At 45.8% G+C, this 21,236-nt stretch overlaps 1 long non-coding RNA gene across 11 annotated transcripts in view; it reads left to right on the top strand.

The window, feature by feature from the left end:
* LOC125330942 overlaps window positions 1–21,236 on the top strand; it is a 48,852-nt gene that overhangs the window by 15,085 nt on the left and 12,531 nt on the right. For 8 of the 11 annotated variants that reach the window (XR_007205769.1, XR_007205771.1, XR_007205768.1 and 5 more), the window contains 3 exons: window positions 276–364; window positions 1,129–1,255; window positions 3,437–3,537. This is a non-coding gene — a long non-coding RNA (uncharacterized LOC125330942). Of the gene's footprint in view, window positions 1–275; window positions 365–1,128; window positions 1,256–3,436; window positions 3,538–7,500; window positions 9,090–21,236 lie in introns of those variants that run through there. The other 3 variants (XR_007205777.1, XR_007205778.1, XR_007205774.1) reach the window with 3 other exon arrangements.

Genomic DNA, 21,236 nt, shown 5'->3' on the forward strand with positions numbered 1-21,236 from the left:
TGTTACACTTATATATAATTATATCCCAGAAACCTAAATTCTCTAAACCCAGGGTTCCAACAGCTTTTATGCTATTTTTAGGAAAAATATTGAGGCATAATTTCCAAACATTTTATTTGTAAACTTAGAACTTCCAAGAATGCAGATGTTGCCCTGGCTAAGGAGAAGACTTGCACTGCAGTTGTTCACTGGGAGACGAGGAATAAAAGAGGATAAATTGCTTTTGTGTCCTTGTCTATTTTCACACTCTCAAAACAAATATCTTTGCCTTTTAGGATTGAAATTCAGGCAGGAAAACACCCAGGCTCAACACCAGGTATTGGCAGTGCCCTGTGACAGGAGAGAAATGCCTCCAGTGCCAGAGGTGTGTGCTACCTCTCTCTGTGTTTTGTACTGTGTATTTATGGTATTTACTGGGTTTATGGAATAGCTCCCAGGGATGGGAACAAACTTCTTCTGTTCATGTGTGCCTGCACAGGAATGATGGCTCCTAAGTAGCCCAAACTCCCTCTGAACCTCTGGATGGGTGATGTTTGCAGTGAACAAAGAGTGATGCTCGTTATTACAGAGAGATGGGTCTAAACTTCACCTCATTCAAACTGTAGCATTTAAATGCTTGTCTTGATTTCTTTTTTCCTTTATATTTTTGACTCTTAAAGTGAAACTTTATTTGGCACGGAGAGTATAAAGTCAGTGATGATCTACAGACACCAAAACAGTGTTGCACTCTGTAAAATATTGTTGTAGACAGACTAAATTATGTTTGTATTCTGCACATGAAACAGGACGAAAGGCCTCTATTTTGGTGAAGATCAGTGTATTTTTCTTCCTACCAGGCTATTGAGCACTCTCACTTTTCAGCTGGGATCACTTGACTGACTCACCCTTTTTTCTCCCTAAAAGCAAATGTTGAAATTAAAGATAAGAGTTTTGTTACTGATTATTTCTGCTTCCTATTTTTATCTGGCAAAGTCTCATTAAATTCCCATTGGTGAAAAGGCAGCCATCTGTTATCCCTGATTGTAACTGTGCCATGTCCACCTGTATCCTATATAATCCTGCTATTGTGACTCCTCGGGAGTTATAAATTTTGCTGTCTGGTTCAGTTTGTCTCTTTCCAATCAATAGATAAACAGGAGTGGAAAGAATTTTATCACTGAAATGCTTCACTGGAGATTCCTTGGCTTTCACAGAATTCTAAGTGCTGACATCCCCCTGGGCATGGATCACTGGGAGAGCATCCACACCTCTTCAGGTGGGAAGATTTCTGTACCAGTGATGTAGATCTGAGTATTTTGAGGTCAGGGTGTCATTGTACTTTGTTGGTAATAGATGTTATGAGACATTTATATGGTTTTTGTATCTGTTTGAGTCCCTGCAGCCATGATCTGATAAGAACCTGCTGGGGGCCTGTTCAATGCTGGGTTTGCAGCAGTTCCTGCTTTACCTTTGATTTGTCAGCAGACAGCACTTTTATGGCAGCTCTGTTCAAAATTCAGCTCGACCTATTAGAAATAACAATCGTGTTTAAGCCAGTACAGATAAAACACTGCCGTGCAGTAGTAAGCTGTGACTGGATTAATTTGTTTGTGACTGGTTTATTTGTGCATCTTTTATGAGGGTAATTACAGCCTTCCACCTGAATAATGGGAAGCACTTGTCTGTTCAGGCTGGAGGAGGGGAAGGGGGGTTGGCATCAGTGTCACACCGCGGGTGCTGCATTTTGCTGCCACAGGCTGCACTTACAGAGAGCAGGATGTGCATTGCCCCATGGATCAGTGGGAATCTGTCCCTGTTGTCACACGGAGCTGGATCCATCCTGTGCTGGCTGGGGCTGAAGGTGAGACTGGCCAGGTGTGAGCAAACCACAGAATCCCGGGGTGGGTTGGGTTGGGAGGGACCTTAAAGCCCATCCAGTGCCACCCCTTGCCATGGGTAGGGACACCTTCCACTGTCCCAGGCTGCTCCAAGCCCCAATGTCCAACCTGGCCTTGGGCACTTCCAGGGATCCAGGGGCAACCACAGCTTCACAGGGCTGCCCTGTGCCAGGGCCTCCCCACCCTCCCAGGGAACAATTTCTTCATTATATTTAGCCTGAATCTAACTTCCTTTAGCTTAAAACCAATGCCCTGTCCTGCTGCCACGAGCCCTGATGGAAAGTCCCTCTCCAGCTCTCCTGGAGCCCCTTTAGGCACTGGAAGGGGCTCTGAGTTCTCTCTGGAGCCTTCTCTTCTCCAGGTGAGCCCCCCCAACTCTCCCAGCCTGGCTCCAGAGCAGAGGGGCTCCATCCCTCTGACCCCCCTGCTGCCTCCTCTGGGCTCTCTCCAGCAGCCCCAGGTCCTCCCTGTGCTGGGCCCCAGGGCTGGGGCAGCTCTGCAGGTGGGGTCTCACCTGAGCACAGGGGCACAGGGGCAGAATCCCTCCTCTCCTGCTGCCCACGCTGAGGATCAGCCCAGGCTTGGGGGGTTTGGGCTGCCAGGCCAGGTCATGCCCAGGTTTTCATCCACCAGCACCCCAGTCCTCCTCCTTAAGGCCACTCCCAATCCCTCCACTCCCCAGCATTGACCCTGGCTCATTTGGAGTATCAAGGACAAACGTACATTGATATTGAGTTTGTGCACTATGGACACAGATATTTTTTCCCAATATGAGGATTTTTTCCCCAGAGGTGTGTGGGATGTGTGTGATTTCCAGCGCAGGGACTGAAAAGGACAGCCTATCACTGTGCAGCCATCAAAATTTTAGTGTAGCACATTGTGCGTGAAAGTACAATGTACACACACAGAATTCAAAACATTTCAGGTGTAGTGCTCTGTGTAATCTTTCCTCCTCACTGATTTCCCTTTGAATGGGAGTGTTTTAGGTACTTCTGTAACCTCCTGGCTCAGCTGGGGCGTCTCCTCAGCATCTCCTTGTAGCACAGGCAGCAGCTGAAGCATCCCAGCCTTTCATTCAGATCCTTTGTGATCCTAAAGATTGCAAGTTCAATTTTTCCTAATAGAGTTGGCAATGACACAGGCACTGAGAGGAGCCACAGCCAAAGCTGCAGTCCTGACTTTAAGGAGGAAGGACGGAAGCCCTTGGAATTGTCCCTTATTCCTGGCCCAACAGGGCAGTGGGAAATGGCACCCACAGTGGGAGCTGCTGCTGATGTACAGGATGGCAAAGCCTTTGAGACCCATTTCCTACTTCCCACTTAGAAAATTTTTAGCAATATTTTAATAATCTTATCTTTAGAAAAATCACATTTCTCCCCCCCGCCCCCCTTTTTTTTTTTCCCTCAGTGACCAGCATTAGACCTGTGTGGGTCTACAAGTTCTGTTTGCCTTAAAAAGAGGAACTCTCATAGAGCACATGTATATGCTAAGAATTTATTTATTTTTTCTGTAGTTTTGGCTCAAGACTGGCTGATTCATTTAAGCTTCATGTTGTTCAGTCCTAGGAAATGCAGTGGAAAAGCTGTTTGGAATAGCAGCCTGGAAAATGCCAACCTTAAGCTGTGCTTCAATCCCCCAAAGCCTCTGCAATCCAAACCAGGTGAGAAAGCAACTCACCCCAGAGATTTTGTTGAGAACCCGAGGTGACTGCTGTGTTTTCCTGTGCATATCATATCCTGGCTGCCACTAAATTACTGATAATTGAGTGCAGAGTGTGGGGGGGATTATTTATGACTTTGTCCTGTCAGAGTGACAAAAAGCAGCCTTGAGGTGCTGCTTGCTCTGCTCAGCTCAACACTTTCAATATTTCCTCAAGGCTATTGCTCCTGTCTGCTGTCACAGACCTACATCAGCATTTCCATACCATTACCTTCAGCGAGGAGCATTCCCTTAATTCCTGCCTTGTTTAGTTCTAGACTATAAATAAAACTAACGGCTCAGGAAAGCGAGTCTTGCAGAGCCCTGCCCTGGAGGCTACTCAAAACCTGAAAATTTCATTGGTTTGACAGTCTTTACAGACGAACATCTAATCTATAATAACCATAATGCCAGTTGGAAATCCATAATTATGGCCCACTCTGAGCTGTGGCACAGCAGATGAGGAATAATGTCGAGCACTCCACTGGAGGAAATGCACCGCGAGTGTTTGTCAGGCCATTTTCTCTGTATGATTCTTATTTTGGCTCTCTCTCCCCAACTCCCCAGCCAGTATGATGAGAAAATAAATACAGATATTTATGCCCATTTCTGGGAATGCAGTTGTCTCAGCACATACAGCACCCAGGAGGGCTGTATGAAATAAATTTGTGATCTACAGTGTGGATATGCCAGGCAGGATGCATGTCTGTTTGACTGCTGCTAAGGAGCTAAATATTTCAGATGAGGAAGTTTTATGGTGCTGTGAATGTCACTGATATGTCAAAGGAACAATAAGCTTATGGAGCTTTTAGGGGTTTATTCTTCACTCTGCTGCTGGGAGCTGGTGCACAGGGATTGCTGGTGCTGCGGGTCCTGCAGCATGAGGAACCTCTCCAGAAGTCATGAACACAAAATTTGGGTGACAGAAATTTGTAGAATCCTAGAATATCAAAATTAAAACCAGTGTGGGCAGTAGGAGAGGGGGAATGTGCCCCTGTGCTCAGGTGAGACCCCACCTGCAGAGCTGCCCCAGCACAGGGAGGACCTGGAGCTGCTGGAGAGAGCCCAGAGGAGGCACCAGGGGAATCAGAGGGATGGAGCCCCTCTGCTGGGAGAGCTGGGGGTGTTCACCTGGGGAAGAGAAGGCTCTGGGGTGTCCTAATTGTGGCCTTCCAGTGCCTGAAGGAAAGATGGAAAAGGACCATTTACAAGGACTTGGAGTGACAGGACAAGGAAGAATGGCTTTGCATTGACAAAATAGGTTGAGATGGGATATTGGAAAGGAATTGTTCCCTGGGAGGGTGGGCAGGCCCTGGCACAGGGTGCCCAGAGCAGCTGTGGCTGCCCCTGGATCCCTGGCAGTGTCCAAGGCCAGGTTGGATGGGGCTTGGAGCAGCCTGGGACAGTGGAAGGTGTCCCTGCCCACGGCAGGGGTGGAACGGGATGGGCTTTAAATTCCCAACCCAAACCCATTCATGGTTCTGTGCACATCCTGAGCTGGAATGAACGTACAGGGATCATCAAAGCCCAACTCCTGGCTGTGCAACCCCAAGCATCCCATTGTGTGCCTGAGCGTGTTGTCCAAACACTCCTTGATTTCTCCATCTCTGGGGATGCCAAAGGATCAAGGCCGGTTTACGGGAGCTGGGGCTGTAATCAGACAACAAACACTTTGCTGCTCGTGTGGGGATGACTCCTGGGTGTCGTGGCTGGGATGTGCAAACGAGACAGGGCTGGGTTGTGCTCGCTAGAGAAGGGCCTGGATGCCTCCCCTGGCCACCATCTGTCACCTTATTTGTGGGGTTTGATCATCTCTCAGTGAAGGGTTCTGCTGAACTCCGGGACTGATCTCCGGGACCAGCCTCTCTTCAGCAGCCTGAAGGACGGCAGGATGAGCTCGTTAAAACAAAACCGTGTGAATGTGCAAATTCTCCTCAAAAGGGATTGGGATTCATGAGGCAGCTCGGTACAAAAGTGGGGAAATGAGCTGCAGCTTTTTGTGCTGCCTATTTACAAACACAAGCTCCTTGATAAAAGCTGCGAATATCTCTTGGAGATAAGTGGTGACTAAAACAGCCCCGTGCTTGTGCTCAGAGGACTTGTGGAAGGCACACAATGTCTGAAGATGATTTTAATGAGTGACACCAATTTCAGGGAGCTGTTAGGAGGCTTTTCTTTCTAGATGGTGAAAGGAATATTTCACTGACAGGTGTTTTAAAGTATTTCCTGTACAATGAGTCAGCTCTATTTGTCTATAATGAATAAAATGAAATTTAGGGATCATTTAGGGGTTATTAATGGCCCTGATTTATTATTAATTATACAGCAAACTTTAATTGTCTCCTCTTAAAAAAACAGTTCAATTAGAGTCCTTGGAGTTTTTAATAGTGTGTTGGAATAGTTTTTCAAACAACAAAGCATTAAGTCTCGTTACGGACCCATTTCTCTTTTTATGGGAAATGATTTGACCATAACTGATCCTGACAGGGAATTTAAATAGTTTAAATCCAGCCTGGCAACAAACATAAATCCTAATGTGTGCAGCCTTCAGCCCGTGGAATTGTCCAAAATCACTGAGGTTGCAGAGGATATATGTGACAGCACAGTTTGGATTTGTGTGGGATCTTCAGCCGATTTCTGTCTGGAGAAAGTGAAATATATTCTCTGTTGTTTTCCCTGGCCATTCTTTGAACCTGCACCATATGTCTGTAAAACAATTTGAAAACATGCAGATTTATTTACTGTGCTCAAAGAAATCTGTCCACTGGGCTGTTGATTTATAGTTTTCCCCCTTCTCCATCTACATTCAGTTTCACCAGGTACTTTCAGTCCCATAAAGAAAACTGTTTACAAAGTGAGATTTACTTTGGAGCACTGTATTCATGAATAGGAAATATAGGTACAGTTCTCAAAGATTTTTTTTTTCTGCTGTAACTCTTTTTCTTTTTGCACTGTGCAGGTAAATGAATTCTTCCAGCAGCCCCTTGCAGGATTTATTTCCTGTGGAGGGAATTGATTTGCAGGTTTGTCCCAGTCAGTGTTTAAGGAGCGACTGGAACAATGAGGTTGTGCACAGCAGAGGCTGTTTCAGTGCAGGATTGCTCAGCCCATTTGGTGTTTGAGGAGAAATCTGGAGCAAACTGTGTTCCCATGGAAGCTGTGTAATCCTGGGAGGGGGCTGAGGGCAGGGTGGGATGCTCAGGCTGGAGCTGGGTCCATGATGGTCACTGACCAAGGGAGTCAGGAACTCCTGACAGATCAGGCAAGTGAAAGTATGGAAAATACAGGTAGAGTGCAAGGCAATCAGCCCACTTATTTTTGTTCCCTACAGGACAAGGGCAAATCAATCAGGTTTTACTTTTGGCTGTAATTTTTGGTGTTGTTTCTTTGGTTTGGATTTAGCAAAGGGAAAAATGGAGCAAAGCTTCAAACTCCAGGTCTGAGCTGTTGAGTGAAGTCCAGGGATCCCTTTGACTCCAACAAGTGCCCAGCAGGCAGCTCAACAAAAACCATTTCCCACTGCCACCCAAATAAGATTAGGAGGAGGAGTCTTTTCCTTAACAATCCTCCAGGCCCAGGATAACAAACAGCAAGTGATGGGCCTCGGGGAGCTTCCAAACTCTGCTCCTGGGTATTTTCTTTCCTGGAAATGTTCTTTTTTCAGTGCTGGGTCCCAGTGAGAAGGTCCCAGCCCCACTCTCTGTACAAGACTTGTGGAAGGCTGGAATATCTTAGGAACAACTTTTCCCTCTTGAGCAGTACTTGGGTAGAAAGATGAAATATAAATAAAAAGCAGCTGTGGTCTGGGAGTCATCCTGGCTTCTGAAAACAACACTTTAGAACCTCTCTGGTGGAAATAAACACTATGGCTCTGCAGATGTCTCAGGGGAGAGATGTGCTCTCTCCCTCTCTTTTTTTCTTCCAGGAAAAGGATGACAACTGATGTATTAATCTGTAGGAGAGTCTGCTGATTTTATTTGAAGACTACATGAAATTATTCAAGCTTCAAGCAAACATTTCCTTCATGCTTTTTTTGGAAGAAAATCAGCAAATTTTCTTTTTCAAGCAAGCCTTGCTTGTCTTTCACAGGAAGGATGTTGGAAAAAAAACAAGTACAAGAACAGAGGCTGATGAGGATGAAGACAAGAAGAAAAGCACCTTTTTTTTTTTTTTTTTGAAGAGGAATCTCCTAATTTTGGAGATAAACAGTTATTTTGCTTGTAACTTATACAAGGGGCGTTATGCAGGGGTATGCTTTGACACATCAAAATTAGATAAAAAGCCAAAAAAATAGGATGTTTCAGACCAAAATTTTTGAGGATGATGGAAGACAAGATTTGATGTTAAAAGAAAACATTTAAGTTGCTTCCAATTTGAACCATTTGTCTGTTAACCTGACAGAAATTGGATTTTAAGTGAAGTCTTGCTTCCTCAAGTTTGCTTTCCCCATCCCCCAGTTAGGAAATGAACCATCAGGTGATGGGCAAAGAGGAAATGGAATTTCCCTGCTCCATCATCTGAATCATGAAAATGAATTAAAATTGAAGGTGATTTTGCTATGTGGGGTTAATTCTGTATGAGATATTTGAAGACTGAGCAGCAGTAAAAAGAACATGGAGGGAAAAGCATTTTTCATACACCTTCAATCTAGAATCCAATTCCAAAGTGTTCTCCCTTGATTTCAGTCTCTAAAGCTGTCAGAAATCACACCTGAATTGGGCCCAGTGCTGTTGGGTTTATTATTCTGATATGAAAACAGGAAATGGCCAAACAGGTGCATTTTTCCAAGGAATTGCCATTCTTTGCCTGTTCCCGGCCATGCCAGCCAGGAGCAGAGGTGCAATCCCCTTCTCCCACCTCCCAGCCCAGTTGGGGCCATGGCAGAGAGTTTCTTCTCAGAGTTTTAAAAGTGCCTAGAAGAGAAATAGATGAACTTGTTCCACTTTTGGTACATTTTTACAAGCACACGAAGAAGAAACTGGCTTTTGGGTGTTCTTGTAAATATTTTACTGGAAAGTGGCCTCACGAGGGACTCTCTCTTTTGTTGGAGCCAGATTCCTCAGAAATAGTGCTTTTAATAAAAATTGCTTTGGGATCCCATCAACTCGTCCTAGTTTCCAGCTCTGCAGCAATGTGAGGTATTTCTTAGAGTATGTGCTTTTTTTGGGAGCCATTTATGGTAATGCAGGAACCTCTAGACCGGTTCCTAATTTTTACATAATTAAAATTTCATTAAAAAAAAGGAAGATGATTAGAAGCCTTATTATGTAAGTTGGATTTCTGGCTAACTTGCTAAACAGCTTGTATTTGTATGAGTAGGCTGTGTCACATCTGATTTGCAGATAGCTCCTTACCTGATCTGCAGCCCTCCAAAGGAGTGAAGAAACTTTCTTTTGGATTTAAAGGGCTCTTGGTGGGACCTTAAATCCCTTCATCCCCCTGTGGAAACAGAGGCTGGCTCTGATGTGGGAAGCAGCTTTTTGCCCAGAGAAATTGTGTATGCTCCATCCCTGGAAGTGTCCAAGGCCAGGTTGGATGGGGCTTGGAGCAACCTGGGATAGTGGGAGGTGTCCCTGCCCTTGGCAGGAGGTGGAATGGGATGGGTTTTAAAGTCCTGTCCAACCCAAACCATCCCATGACTCTCCTCCTTGGCTGGCAGGCAATAAACCTTTCATCCTACAATCTTTCCTCAAGGTCTGCTCCAAGCCATATTTCTATCTGTACATAACTATATCAATATTTTAAATAAATATATAAACTGTGCATATATGAAAAGTCTCCCCCCAAATGCTCTGCAAATACAGATGGATCTCAGTTTCAGGAAAACACTGAAGGTGACAGCAAGAGAAACATCCAAGTGCAGACAAGGGCAGGCCCACAGAGGTAACTCCTGGATCCATCCCCATGGATCCTCCTCAGCCTGACCTTGAGGGAGGCACTGCCTTCCTTTTCCTGCCTTTGGGGAGTCCATGAGGGATGTGACCCACAGGAAGAACAGATTTATTTCAGCTGACAATTAGACAACTGGTTTCACAGGCTCTTTGCCTCTGGTAGGGTCTCAGACTGAATCCTAGCTGAGCCTTGGTGTCATTGTTTCAAGGGACATGGAAATATCTCAGCAACAAATGATGTGTTTTTCTCAGGAGGGAATTGTTTGCACAAAACCAAGTAGTAATTAACACTATTCATTAGCTTCAAGAGGCTGGCCCAGTTTCCCAGCACTTACTGCACTACCCATGTTCATCTCAGCTGGGAAGAATCCCACCAGAGCAAGCAGTTTGGGCTCTTTAACTGAGGTGGAAGCTGGTTTTAGGAAAGAAATGGAACATTTTATTTCCCCTAAAAGGTAGTAAGAAGGGAAAAAAAAGCCAAACAAACCATCTTTTTACTCTATTTAGAGGTTCTGAACACTTTTTGCCTGTAACTACATTATCTGCCTGGTAGAGCAATATTATAAAGATGAGATGAGAAAGGCTAACTTGCAGAAGCAAAATTCCATTTGGTTTTCCAGTAAACCTGGATTTGAAAGGTATGTTTAGGTCACTGAGTACTGGAGCCCTCAAGGAGACTGATGGCACGAATGAGTCTTTGTTCCTCCCCCCGAGAAACGCTTTCAGGAAAAGACAGTGGAGCAGTGCTGGGAAAATCTGTGTCCTCCCAGGCTGCTGGAAAATAAAGAGACCTTCATTATATTCTCATTACTCCAGCTCGCAGCACAGAAAGACAAAAAAATATAAAGGTCACTAGCTTTTACCATCTGTGCTAAAATGAGATGAAGGTAATAGAGAACTCCAAGATTTATTGCTTAGCAGCTGATTTGAGGCTTCATGGAAGTGGTAAGACTTAATCCTACCTCAACACTTGGTCACTTTGTAAAGGCATGCTCCAGAAACCCCTGAATCTGATGGAAACGTCAGAACTTCTTTCATCAGGCACTGGAGCAGACTTTACAGGTTAATGGAAAATGTGAATCTGGAATGACGACTCCTGAATGGGTTTGGCTGAAGGAAAAGGATTTTAATTTGTGAAATACGTGGGAGTATGAGAGGAAAGTTGTATTTGGGGATTGCACCAGGTGATTTCTGTTTAATGAGATGAGAGACTTCCCTTGGTCCATTTGGAAAACACTTGCCAGGGTCTGTGCAGCTGCTTAATTGGATGCATTAAAGCAGCTGACTGGTGCATTCATCAGTGTCCTTGCATGCTCCAGGAGGCTTTCCAATGGCTTTGGAATTTGCTTGGCACTTCCTAGTCCTTAGAAAAGCTCCTCTTCAAACCTGACAGCTCCCAGCCTGCCCATGGTGGGAAGGATGAAGGATAATGGGCACATCCAGCCCTGCAGGATGGAGGACTGAGGTGATCACGGGCTGTAGATCCCAGGATCAGGAATTTGGAGGTGAGAATTTGGAGCTTTTCTGTGAGACTCATTCACTTTGGCTGAGATGGATTTCCAAGGTTGATAGCTCAGCTCCCACAAAGAAATGAGGCGAAAGAACGTGATTGTGTTGGACGCTTGGCAGCTGACTCAGCAAGGCCGAGTGTGCAACCTTTAAATTAAATACTTTGAAGCTGATTTAATCATCACATGAGCTGTGAATTTTTTAATCAGGTGCCTGTTTCTATCTGGCCAAGGGATGTTATTTCTCTGTAAGGATTTCATTAGCAGCAACTCTCTCTCTGCTTTTCTGTGGAAGGCCAGGTGTAAATACTGTGTGATTTTTATACAGACAATTCCAGCATTTCAGAGCTTCCCCACTAACTTAGTTTTAACTGTCCAAACCTCACCCTCATCAAGCAAAAGAAATATCGGTCTGGCACTTCCACATTACCATGAGTTGCTCAAAATGAGAGATAAATGAGGAATAAAGCCATTAAAATCACGTGGGCAGTGCAATTTTAAAAGCCAAACTCGAGTGGAGTGAGATGGGTGTGTGTGTGAATATCCCCATTACCAAAGTGAATCAGCCCAGCTGTTGGCAAATCTGTATTTCAGTTCTCAATGGCCTTGGCTTCTCAGTGACCACCACAGAGAGGGGCCAGCTGGATTGTTCACACAAATCCCTGGCACATCAGGCCAGTTTTTATTTGAATGTCTTGTGGCCCCAGTCCTGCCTCCAGCATGCTGATTATTGAGGTTTTTCCTGCTCTGGCTGTGCTGCAGATGTGGGCACTGGGAGCTGATTTGCTGTTTGAGGCTCTGAACCATCACTCATTAAAGCCACTCTGCTGCCTTTAGGATCAGGGTAGCAGTAAATCTGTATCGGATTCTTTTTCGCTGTTAACTTTAACAATTCCCAGTCAAAAGTTTTCTCATTTAAGGGTGTGTTTAAATGGCTTTCTGGTATCTGAAATTAAGTATTAAGCCCTGGTGATGTATTAATTAGCCTTTTTTTTTTTTTTTTTCTTTTTTTTTTTGGAGTTTAATGTACCTTTTAATTAACTGAAGCCAGAAACACAGTTTACACCTTTAAAATTCTAATCCTTTAAATCATTGCAAGTTGCAATAATTTTTTTTGCAGAAATCAATAGATAAAGTCCTGTAGCTTTCTCAAGAGCTAAATGCCTGTAATTACAGCTGGAAGGTGAGATTCCAGAGCGTGGACAAAAAGTTGTCTGGAATGTTTTGCTGCCTATTTTTCCCCTCGGCACTCAGGGCATCGTTTCCTGCCTGGCCAGTAATGAGCAGGGCTCCAGGAGCGTTGTGTATTTTTGATTTTATTTTACTTAATGGTCTCTACAGTGATAACAATCACTTGTGCATCAAATCCAGCCTTTGCCTACTGCTTTCCTGGCTTGTTAAATGCAAGTGCACTCTCAGCTGAAGTGGTTGCAGCAATTTTAGATCTGTGCAGCTCCTGCCCGTTCTGCACTCATCACCTCGTTAGCAATATCCCAGTGTGTGAATTCCGAGCGAGGCAATTCCTCAGGCTCCTTCCCCTAGGAAAGCAGCACAGCCCTCCCACCCACGCTGCTCCCGAGATACTGTCAGGTGTCATAGTAACAGCTCAGCGAGTATCATTTAATTCTTATTCATGAATTAGTCTGACTTTAGCAGGAGGAATTGATGCATATGAGGAGAAGGAATCTTGTCCAGGACTGGAGGAATCCTTGGAGATCATCCCGCTGCATCTGTGTAAATAAATGGCTGCCGGCTAAACCTGCTCAGTCATGCAGCCTTCAGGGAACAGTTTTAGAGCTCTTGTTTCAGTAGAGGATGATTTCATTATTTTTTTTAATCCTTAATGGCAGCATAGGAGTTCTAATAAATTAAAGGAATGGAGACTTGGAGGAGGAAGGGGGAAAAATGCCAGTCCAGTCTCCCCAAGGTGAGTAGGGGATTAAGTTGCCCCTGTGAAAAAGTCAAAAGCAAAGTTCTGCTTGATACAGGGAAGGTTTCGGAAGGGGCAGCACATGCAGGGTGGGAGGCCTCTCCCTTTGGATGTTTCGGGATCTGCAGCTGATTTTTAGTTCAAAGGTTTAAGTGGGGAAGAAATAAAATCAAGTCAGCAGTTACAAAAGCACTGGTGAAGGCACATTTCCAAGGATTTCTCCCTTGAGATGGACTGGTTGGATTTTGGTGCCCAAAAAGGTGCTGGCTCTGGCTGAAGGTTGCCCAGGAATGGGGGCATCCCCAAAGAAAGGGCTGTTTCTCATCCATCCAGTCTATCTGCATCCCTGTTCTGCAGGAATTCTGCTCCCTGAGATCCTCACCCTTCCATGTTTAATGGTGAACATGGGGGTGGTTCTACACTGACCATGATGACTTTAAATCTCCTCTCCAACCTTAACAATTCCATGCTTCGATTCCATCAGATTTGATAGACCTGACCAATGAATTCAAAGGGTGCAAGGCAGAGATGGACGTACCGTGGTCCTTAGGGCTGAACAAGTCTCAGTTCCCTAACTGGGAGAAAAATCCCTAAAAATCTAAACCTGTCAGCAGAATTGGAAGCAGAAAATCCAACGTTCTCCTCGGAGTAGGGCAGTGCCTGAGCTCTGCCTCTCTCATTTTTTTAAATTCTTCCTGCAGCCTGATTTTCACAGTGCACCTCGCCAAATGTTGCCCTGGTTTTGATGTAGAATTCACTCCTGTTTTGTAGCCTTGAAAGCAATATTTGATGAGAAGAGCCTGTTCCCAAAAGAAATTCATGATCCTGAACAAAAAAAAGCGAAGCAACTCTGTGAGCGAGTGTGGAGGCCAAATAGAAAGAAATAAGCAGCAAGCAAAGCTGGCAGAACAATAAACCACCTCTTGCAAAGGAAGGTGTGTACACAGAGTGCAGATCCAGGGAAATTGTCTTTGCTGTGTGCCATTACTTTTTTCCAATGTGCTCCCTCTTTTCTTAGGAACAACATTTTCAGCCATTAGTTGGGATCTCGTCCTTACACAACCCTTGGCTCTGAAGTAGGATCCCCTCTCTCCAACTTGTCCTGGGTTTTTCGTCAAAGGAACTAAAACCAGGGAGGTCACTTTTTAACCTATTTTCTTCTGATTTGAGTAATTTCCCTGATTGAAATCCAGCTGAAGTTTCCAGGCATTTGGATGTTCTTGGAATGTTTTAAAACTGAGAGCGATGAAATCCTCATCTGATTTAAACCAAATAGTTTGAGTGCAGTGAAGTTACTTGTCACTTCCTCACTTCCAGATTTAAGGTTTTCTCTGAGTTTCCTGTTCTAACCCTAAAAAGGAAAGGCAAGTGTAAGCCCAGAGAAGAACCTGGTGTTTGCAGGGATTTTCTTCCCAGGATTGTGCTGTCCCCAAGGTTTGACAGTGACTAATTCAGAGTAAGGAAGTGCTGACCCCCAACTTGATCTCCCACTTGTACCAACCCATCCCTGTGTATAGGGGAAGCCACATGCAAATGGAATTATCAGCTGAGCTGGATGCTTGATTGGATTAGGTGGTGTCAAAACATTAATCACGGCAATCATGGATCTTTTCCTGTTCAACTAAAAAAAAAAAAAGGAAAAAAATATTTTATGTTTCTCTGGATATGAAAAACCCCCCACTATTCTGGCACTGTTTTACTCTAATTTCCTCTTTGAATCGGAAGGGCAAGAAATCTCTGTAGACAACCTAATTTCCTCCATTTTCCAGCTTAATACCTGTTCTGGATAAATTTGGGGAAAGTAATCGAGGATTCAGTGCTTGCCTAAACTGACAGAAATGTTTTAAGAGGTACTTTCTCTAAAAACTCCAGCTCTAATTCTTGCTCTGCCAGGAACTTTGCTATTCATTAAGGAGCAAGGTCAGATTATAGGAAGAAAACAATGAGCTGTTTTCCAAGCTCAGAGGCAGCTTTTGCTCAGGAGATGTTGCTCTCTGCAGTATCTGCTTGAGTGTTTGTCATCTCATTTCTCCTGGAAAATATTTTGTCACTAGAAAATGGGCTGTATTCAAAGCAATTTACATATCTTACTGCAATAATGTTACTATATTGGCTCATCCTCAAGTTTAAGTCAATCTGCAAAATATCCTCTTGTAGAATAATTTGCATGTGTAATTTGCCAGACCAAATCCTGCAGAGATTTGAGTCACGCTGAATTCAGGAGGACTATTCAGGTTTACATATGCTTTTGAAAAAATAAATCCTAAGTGCAGAGTTGTTTACAAGGTCAAAGCCTGTTTTTTTGCCAGTATCATGTAAACTTCAAAGCAAATAAAATCTCCTCCTGCGAGAACATATTTGCAGAGTAACGTGATAATGGGTAATGTCAAATATGTGTTCAGTAATTCAGAGCCATTTTAGCATCAGTGCCATGGATATAAGAGCCATGGGATCATGGAATGGCTTGGATTGGAAGGGATGCTCAAGTTCATCTCATTCCAAACCACCTTCCACTATCCCAGGTTGCTTCAAGCCCTGTCCAACCTGGCCTTGGACACTTCCAGCCACGGGGAGTCAGTGGTTTATATGAAGCAAAGCAAGCTGAGGAGAGTTAATTAATTAAGCCAAAGACTTAAAGAATAGAACTTTAAAGTACTCTTGTTCCTTTTCCCAGAGCTGTATCTTATCTCCTCTGTCTGTGTTTTCTCTGATAATTTTTTACAGCTCTCCTGTGTTATTGCCTTAATGACTTTAGGACCTCAATTACACGCAGAGTAGATGCTTGATGCTTTCTAAGTGGTGAAAAATTATCCTTGCTCTGAGAAACTCTAAACTCTGAGTCAGATAATTAAAATAATCCAATGGCACAGGGAAATGAAACAAGCAGTTCTCACCCCCCAGGTGTGTACCTGGGGTGGCAGAGATCAGCAGCAGGGCTTGAGCTGCAGGGTGGGAGCACAGGGGGTTTGACTGAGCTCTGTGGGGTCACAGAGGGTGAGGAGGCAGCGATGGTTGTTCTGGAGGTGACAGAAAGATGTATCTGCCACTGCTGCAGGAGCACAGGGACCTTCCCTTTTGACTGCCTGATGCTCTCACGGAACATTTTCTTCTCCATATCAGTTAAACTTAATTTCAAACCTGAGGAGTTTCAGGCAGAGGCCAATTTTTAAAAATTGATCTGCTGTAGCGATGGCCTTTCGTGCCTCACAGGAATGGAAAGCCATTGCTGTACACCTGCCCCAGATCAGCTGGGCAGGGCTGAGGTGCAAACAGGACACAGCTTTGCTTGGCCCTGGGACTTAGGCCTGATTATTTCTGTCCTCAGGGCTCGAAATTAAACCTTTATACTCCTGAAGAAAGAAAATTCCCACCCTCCCACAACTTCTAGTCCGAGGAGATGGCGATGTATTGGACTTTAAACCAGTGCCACCTTTATGCACAGAAAAGCTTCTTTGCTCAACTTCAGAAGTTTCTAACCCATTATTTATGCCATTCTCTTCCTTTAAAGCTTGAGCAAGCTTGGATTTAAAATAGGCAGAGTGACAATGAATGCTTGTAAAAAGGCCACAAATAATGTTTTTGTACAGAGCCGGCACACGCAGGCCGGGTCATCCATCACTGAGTCACACCGTGCTTGTCGTGCCTCCCGCCAGTGACAACAGCCTTATCTCCACCTCATCCCGATTAAAAGCTTTCCAGATGTCCTATCGTATATTTCCAGTGCTTTTAATGTCACAATATTTCTCAGGTTTAGATTAGATTGCTTTTAGCCTAAAGCTGTTTTGTTCACGTTCCCCTGCTCAGCTGGTGATGGAGTGAGGAATGGGTTTGCATTTGCAGGGTAAAGGATGGGCTGAGCCACCGCCCTGTGCTGACTAAGGGGGATCTCCCAGGCTGCTTCTGACTTCTTTTTCTCTGGGAAGGAAGGAAAAGGGCACAGGACAGAGCAATTCCTTGTGGGAGCCATGCAGGACAAGATTATCACGAACCCTATGTAATATATTAGTTACAAATGCAGTGCTCTGAACTCTGTTACAGAAGAGGTTGCAAAGTAAACAAAAATGTCAGGTAAATTGAGACAGAAATGAACATTTCTTAAGGTCTTGTAATCCTATTAAACTGAAACCTTATTCCCTCCATTAATTTCTTCCAAAGGCAGCCCTGACAGCCCAGTGAACGCTGCTCGCCTGTTGTGGCCCTTGGTGCATTAATCAAATTGTTTTTCATGTTAGGCTTATCTGTGTCCTTGTTTTAGTCATTATTTTTCAAGGCAAACCTGCTTTAACGCCAACCAGTGGGGAGGTGTGATGCTGTTTCCCGGGTAGTTGTGCATGTTAATCCTTTCCAAGGCTTTTGGGAACAGTTAATGTGTTAGTGATGGGGATTCACATGGGACAGTGTTGCAACAGCAGCCAGAGACAGCCATTAACAGAGGAAAGTTAAATATTTTAAGTGATGTTCAGTATTCCCAGTGCCTAAATCTGGGTTACTTTTGCTTAAGCTTTAGGAGAAGAGCAGAGCTGTGTGTGGGCCTCGGCTTTTTCCCACAAGACCAGTGAGTTCCTGATTGATCTCAACAGAAACTTTGGAAAACTTGATTGAATTAAAAATATATTTTTCTCTGAAACTTAACATGCTCAGGCACTGATCCAAAGCCCATTAAAGCAAATGGGAAGAGTCCCATTGGTTTTATTCCCTTTCAGAGAATGCCTTTAGGACAGGGCAGGTGATAAACAGCAGGATGGGTTTGGGGCAGGATTCTCCCAAGAGCTGCTGAGATGCTTTTAAAATCCCCCTGATGTGATTGACATTCATACTCTGGGTTAAGGCATTAGAGAGATCCTATTTCTTTGTATCCCACTTGCCCAGCAATAAATAAGATCCCCATGAAAGGAAATAAATAAGTTGTGGCAGTTCTTTGAATGGAGGAAAAGGAGCTGTGGGTGTTGGTGATCCTTTGAAGTGGAATTCTAACTCAGTATCTGAAAGCATTTCTAAAGGAAAGTTTGACTTGGCTTTCCAAGGGTCAGCAAAAAAAAAAAATTTCTTATTCTTTAAATTTTTGCCAGGACTTTTGGTCTTCTTGACTTAGAAATTCTGAAGGGGGGCACTACACAATTTTGAGTCCAGGTTCATGTTTGCCATGAGAGCCACTCTCTACTTGCTGCAAAATGTTTCTCAATACTTAAAATAATGTATGGGCTTGGTTTTGTGTGTAAGAGTGATACAGTCTTTGTGGATATAACATTTGCTGCTCAGATCAGGGAAATGAGACAATCACTGAGCTTGTTTCTCAGGAGAAAGAAACTCTCTTATTCACTGTGTCCATGAGTGGGGCATTTAAAGGAATGTGTTCCTTAAGCCAAATGATACTGATAAAAAAGCCCTAAATATGAATTTTAACTTTCCTTGGCATGGATTTTTGTGAGATTAGATCTGGCACCCATTCAGATACAGAAGTTTTCATTAGAAGGCTGATTTACATCCAATCCTGCTCCAGGTCAGAGATAACTCTCCCAAAAGATGTGGGCAACTTCCTTCCATGAGTAAAGACATGGAGCAATAAAACTTCAGAAAAGTCAGTAGTTTTATCTAATTTTCTCAGGCAAGAGCAGTACTTTGAAGATAAATCATTTCCCTGGTTCCAATAATTTAATTGGTTTCAATCATCTGGCAGGGAAAAAGTGCAATAAACAGTGTGATAATGCCAAGTGTGTGATAGCAGAGCTCTGCTTTCGCTGGACACTGGCTCTGTCCCCGTGCTGGACACTGGCTTTGTCCCCGTGCTGGGACACTGGCTCTGTCCCCGTGCTGGACACTGGTTCTGTCCCCGCGCTGGACACTGGCTCTGTCCCCGTGCTGGACACTGGCTCTGTCCCCGTGCTGGACACTGGTTCTGTCCCCGTGCTGGACATTGGCTCTGTCCCCATCCTGGACACTGGCTCTGTCCCCGTACTGGACACTGGCTCTGTCCCCGCGCTGGACACTGGCTCTGTCCCCATCCTGGACACTGGCTCTGTCCCCATCCTGGACACTGGCTCTGTCCCCGTGCTGGACACTGGCTCTGTCCCCATCCTGGACACTGGTTCTGTCCCCATCCTGGACACTGGCTCTGTCCCCGCGCTGGACACTGGTTCTGTCCCCATCCTGGACACTGGCTCTGTCTCCGTGCTGGACACTGGCTCTGTCTCCGTGCTGGACACTGGCTCTGTCCCCATCCTGGACACTGGTTCTGTCCCCATCCTGGACACTGGCTCTGTCTCCGTGCTGGACACCGGCTCTGTCCCCATCCTGGACACTGGCTCTGTCCCTGCGCTGGACACTGGCTCTGTCCCCGTGCTGGACACTGGCTCTGTCCCCGTGCTGGACACTGGTTCTGTCCCCATCCTGGACACTGGTTCTGTCCCTGTGCTGGACACTGGCTCTGTCCCCGTGCTGGACACTGGCTCTGTCCCCGTGCTGGACACTGGTTCTGTCCCCATCCTGGACACTGGTTCTGTCCCTGTGCGGGACACTGGCTCTGTCCCCATCCTGGACACTGGCTCTGTCCCCGTGCTGGACACTGGCTCTGTCCCTGTGCTGGGACACTGGCTCTGTCCCCGTGCTGGACACTGGCTCTGTCCCTGTGCTGGACACTGGCTCTGTCCCTGTGCTGGGACACTGGTTCTGTCCCCGCGCTGGACACTGGCTCTGTCCCCGCGCTGGACACTGGCTCTGTCCCCATCCTGGACACTGGCTCTGTCCCTGTGCTGGACACTGGCTCTGTCCCCATCCTGGACACTGGCTCTGTCCCCATCCTGGACACTGGCTCTGTCCCTGTGCTGGGACACTGGCTCTGTCCCCATCCTGGACACTGGCTCTGTCCCTGTGCTGGACACTGGCTCTGTCCCCGTGCTGGGACACTGGCTCTGTCCCCGTGCTGGACACTGGCTCTGTCCCCATCCTGGACACTGGCTCTGTCCCCGTGCTGGACACTGGTTCTGTCCCTGTGCGGGACACTGGCTCTGTCCCCGTGCTGGACACTGGCTCTGTCCCCATCCTGGACACTGGCTCTGTCCCCGTGCTGGACACTGGCTCTGTCCCCATCCTGGACACTGGCTCTGTCCCTGCTGGACACTGGCTCTGTCCCCATCCTGGACACTGGCTCTGACCCTGCGCTGGACACTGGCTCTGTCCCCGTGCTGGGACACTGGTTCTGTCCCCGTGCTGGACACTGGCTCTGTCCCTGTGCGGGACACTGGTTCTGTCCCCATCCTGGACACTGGCTCTGTCCCTGCGCTGGACACTGGCTCTGTCCCCATCCTGGACACTGGCTCTGTCCCCATCCTGGACACTGGCTCTGTCCCCGTGCTGGACACTGGCTCTGTCCCCATCCTGGACACTGGCTCTGTCCCCATCCTGGACACTGGCTCTGTCCCCGTGCTGGGACACTGGCTCTGTCCCCGTGCTGGACACTGGCTCTGTCCCCGTGCTGGACACCGGCTCTGTCCCCGTGCTGGGACACTGGCTCTGTCCCCGTGCTGGACACTGGCTCTGTCCCTGTGCTGCCAGCGCTGGGCAGTTGGGGCTGCATCTCCTTGGGGCTCTTCATCCTCCTCGGTGCTGCTCCAGTTCTCAAAATGGGGCAGTGGGGACAAAGGACAAGCACTTAAAAGCAGCTTTGAGATGATGGTGAGTATCTCCTGATCTGCTCGTTTGTCCTGTGCAAGGGGTTTCCTGCTACTGCCATAAATTGCAGCAGATTATTATTTTAAAGTGTTTTTCACATGGTAATAATCACAAATCAACATGGCAAATAACTCTAAAAAAGGGGGTTGGCTCTTCTCTCAGGCAACCAGAGATGGAACAAGAGGAAACAGCCTCGAGCTGTACCAGGGGAGGATCAGGTTGGACACCAGGAGGAATTTCTTCCTGGGAAGGTGGTCAGGCATGGCAGACATTAGTTCAATCCAGTTGGCACAGGGAATCTGGAGCCCCCTTGAGCATCCCAAACCAAGAACCTGGTCCCTGTGGACTGTGTTTTGTGGCCAGGCATGAGCAGGTAGGGGAGGATCTGAACCCAGGTGTGTACAAACTGTACCCATGAGCTCCTCACTAAAATTCCTGTGAGGATGAAACATCTGTCCTATCACAAGAGATTTCTGGTGTCAGATTCTGGTCCCATGTCAGAAACTGGCTGTAGCTCCATTCTTTTCTCAGCCTTCCCTAAAATGTGTTCTCTACTGTCTTGTTTCAGCCACTTAAGACAGGCAGTGAAAGATTAAAAAATTTCTTCAGAAGGCAATCCTACAGTTTTTGATAACACTTTTAAATAAATGTGTGAAACCTTTAT

This window comes from Corvus hawaiiensis, chromosome 10 (genome assembly GCF_020740725.1).
Source record: "Corvus hawaiiensis isolate bCorHaw1 chromosome 10, bCorHaw1.pri.cur, whole genome shotgun sequence".
Classification (NCBI taxonomy): Eukaryota; Metazoa; Chordata; class Aves; order Passeriformes; family Corvidae; genus Corvus; species Corvus hawaiiensis.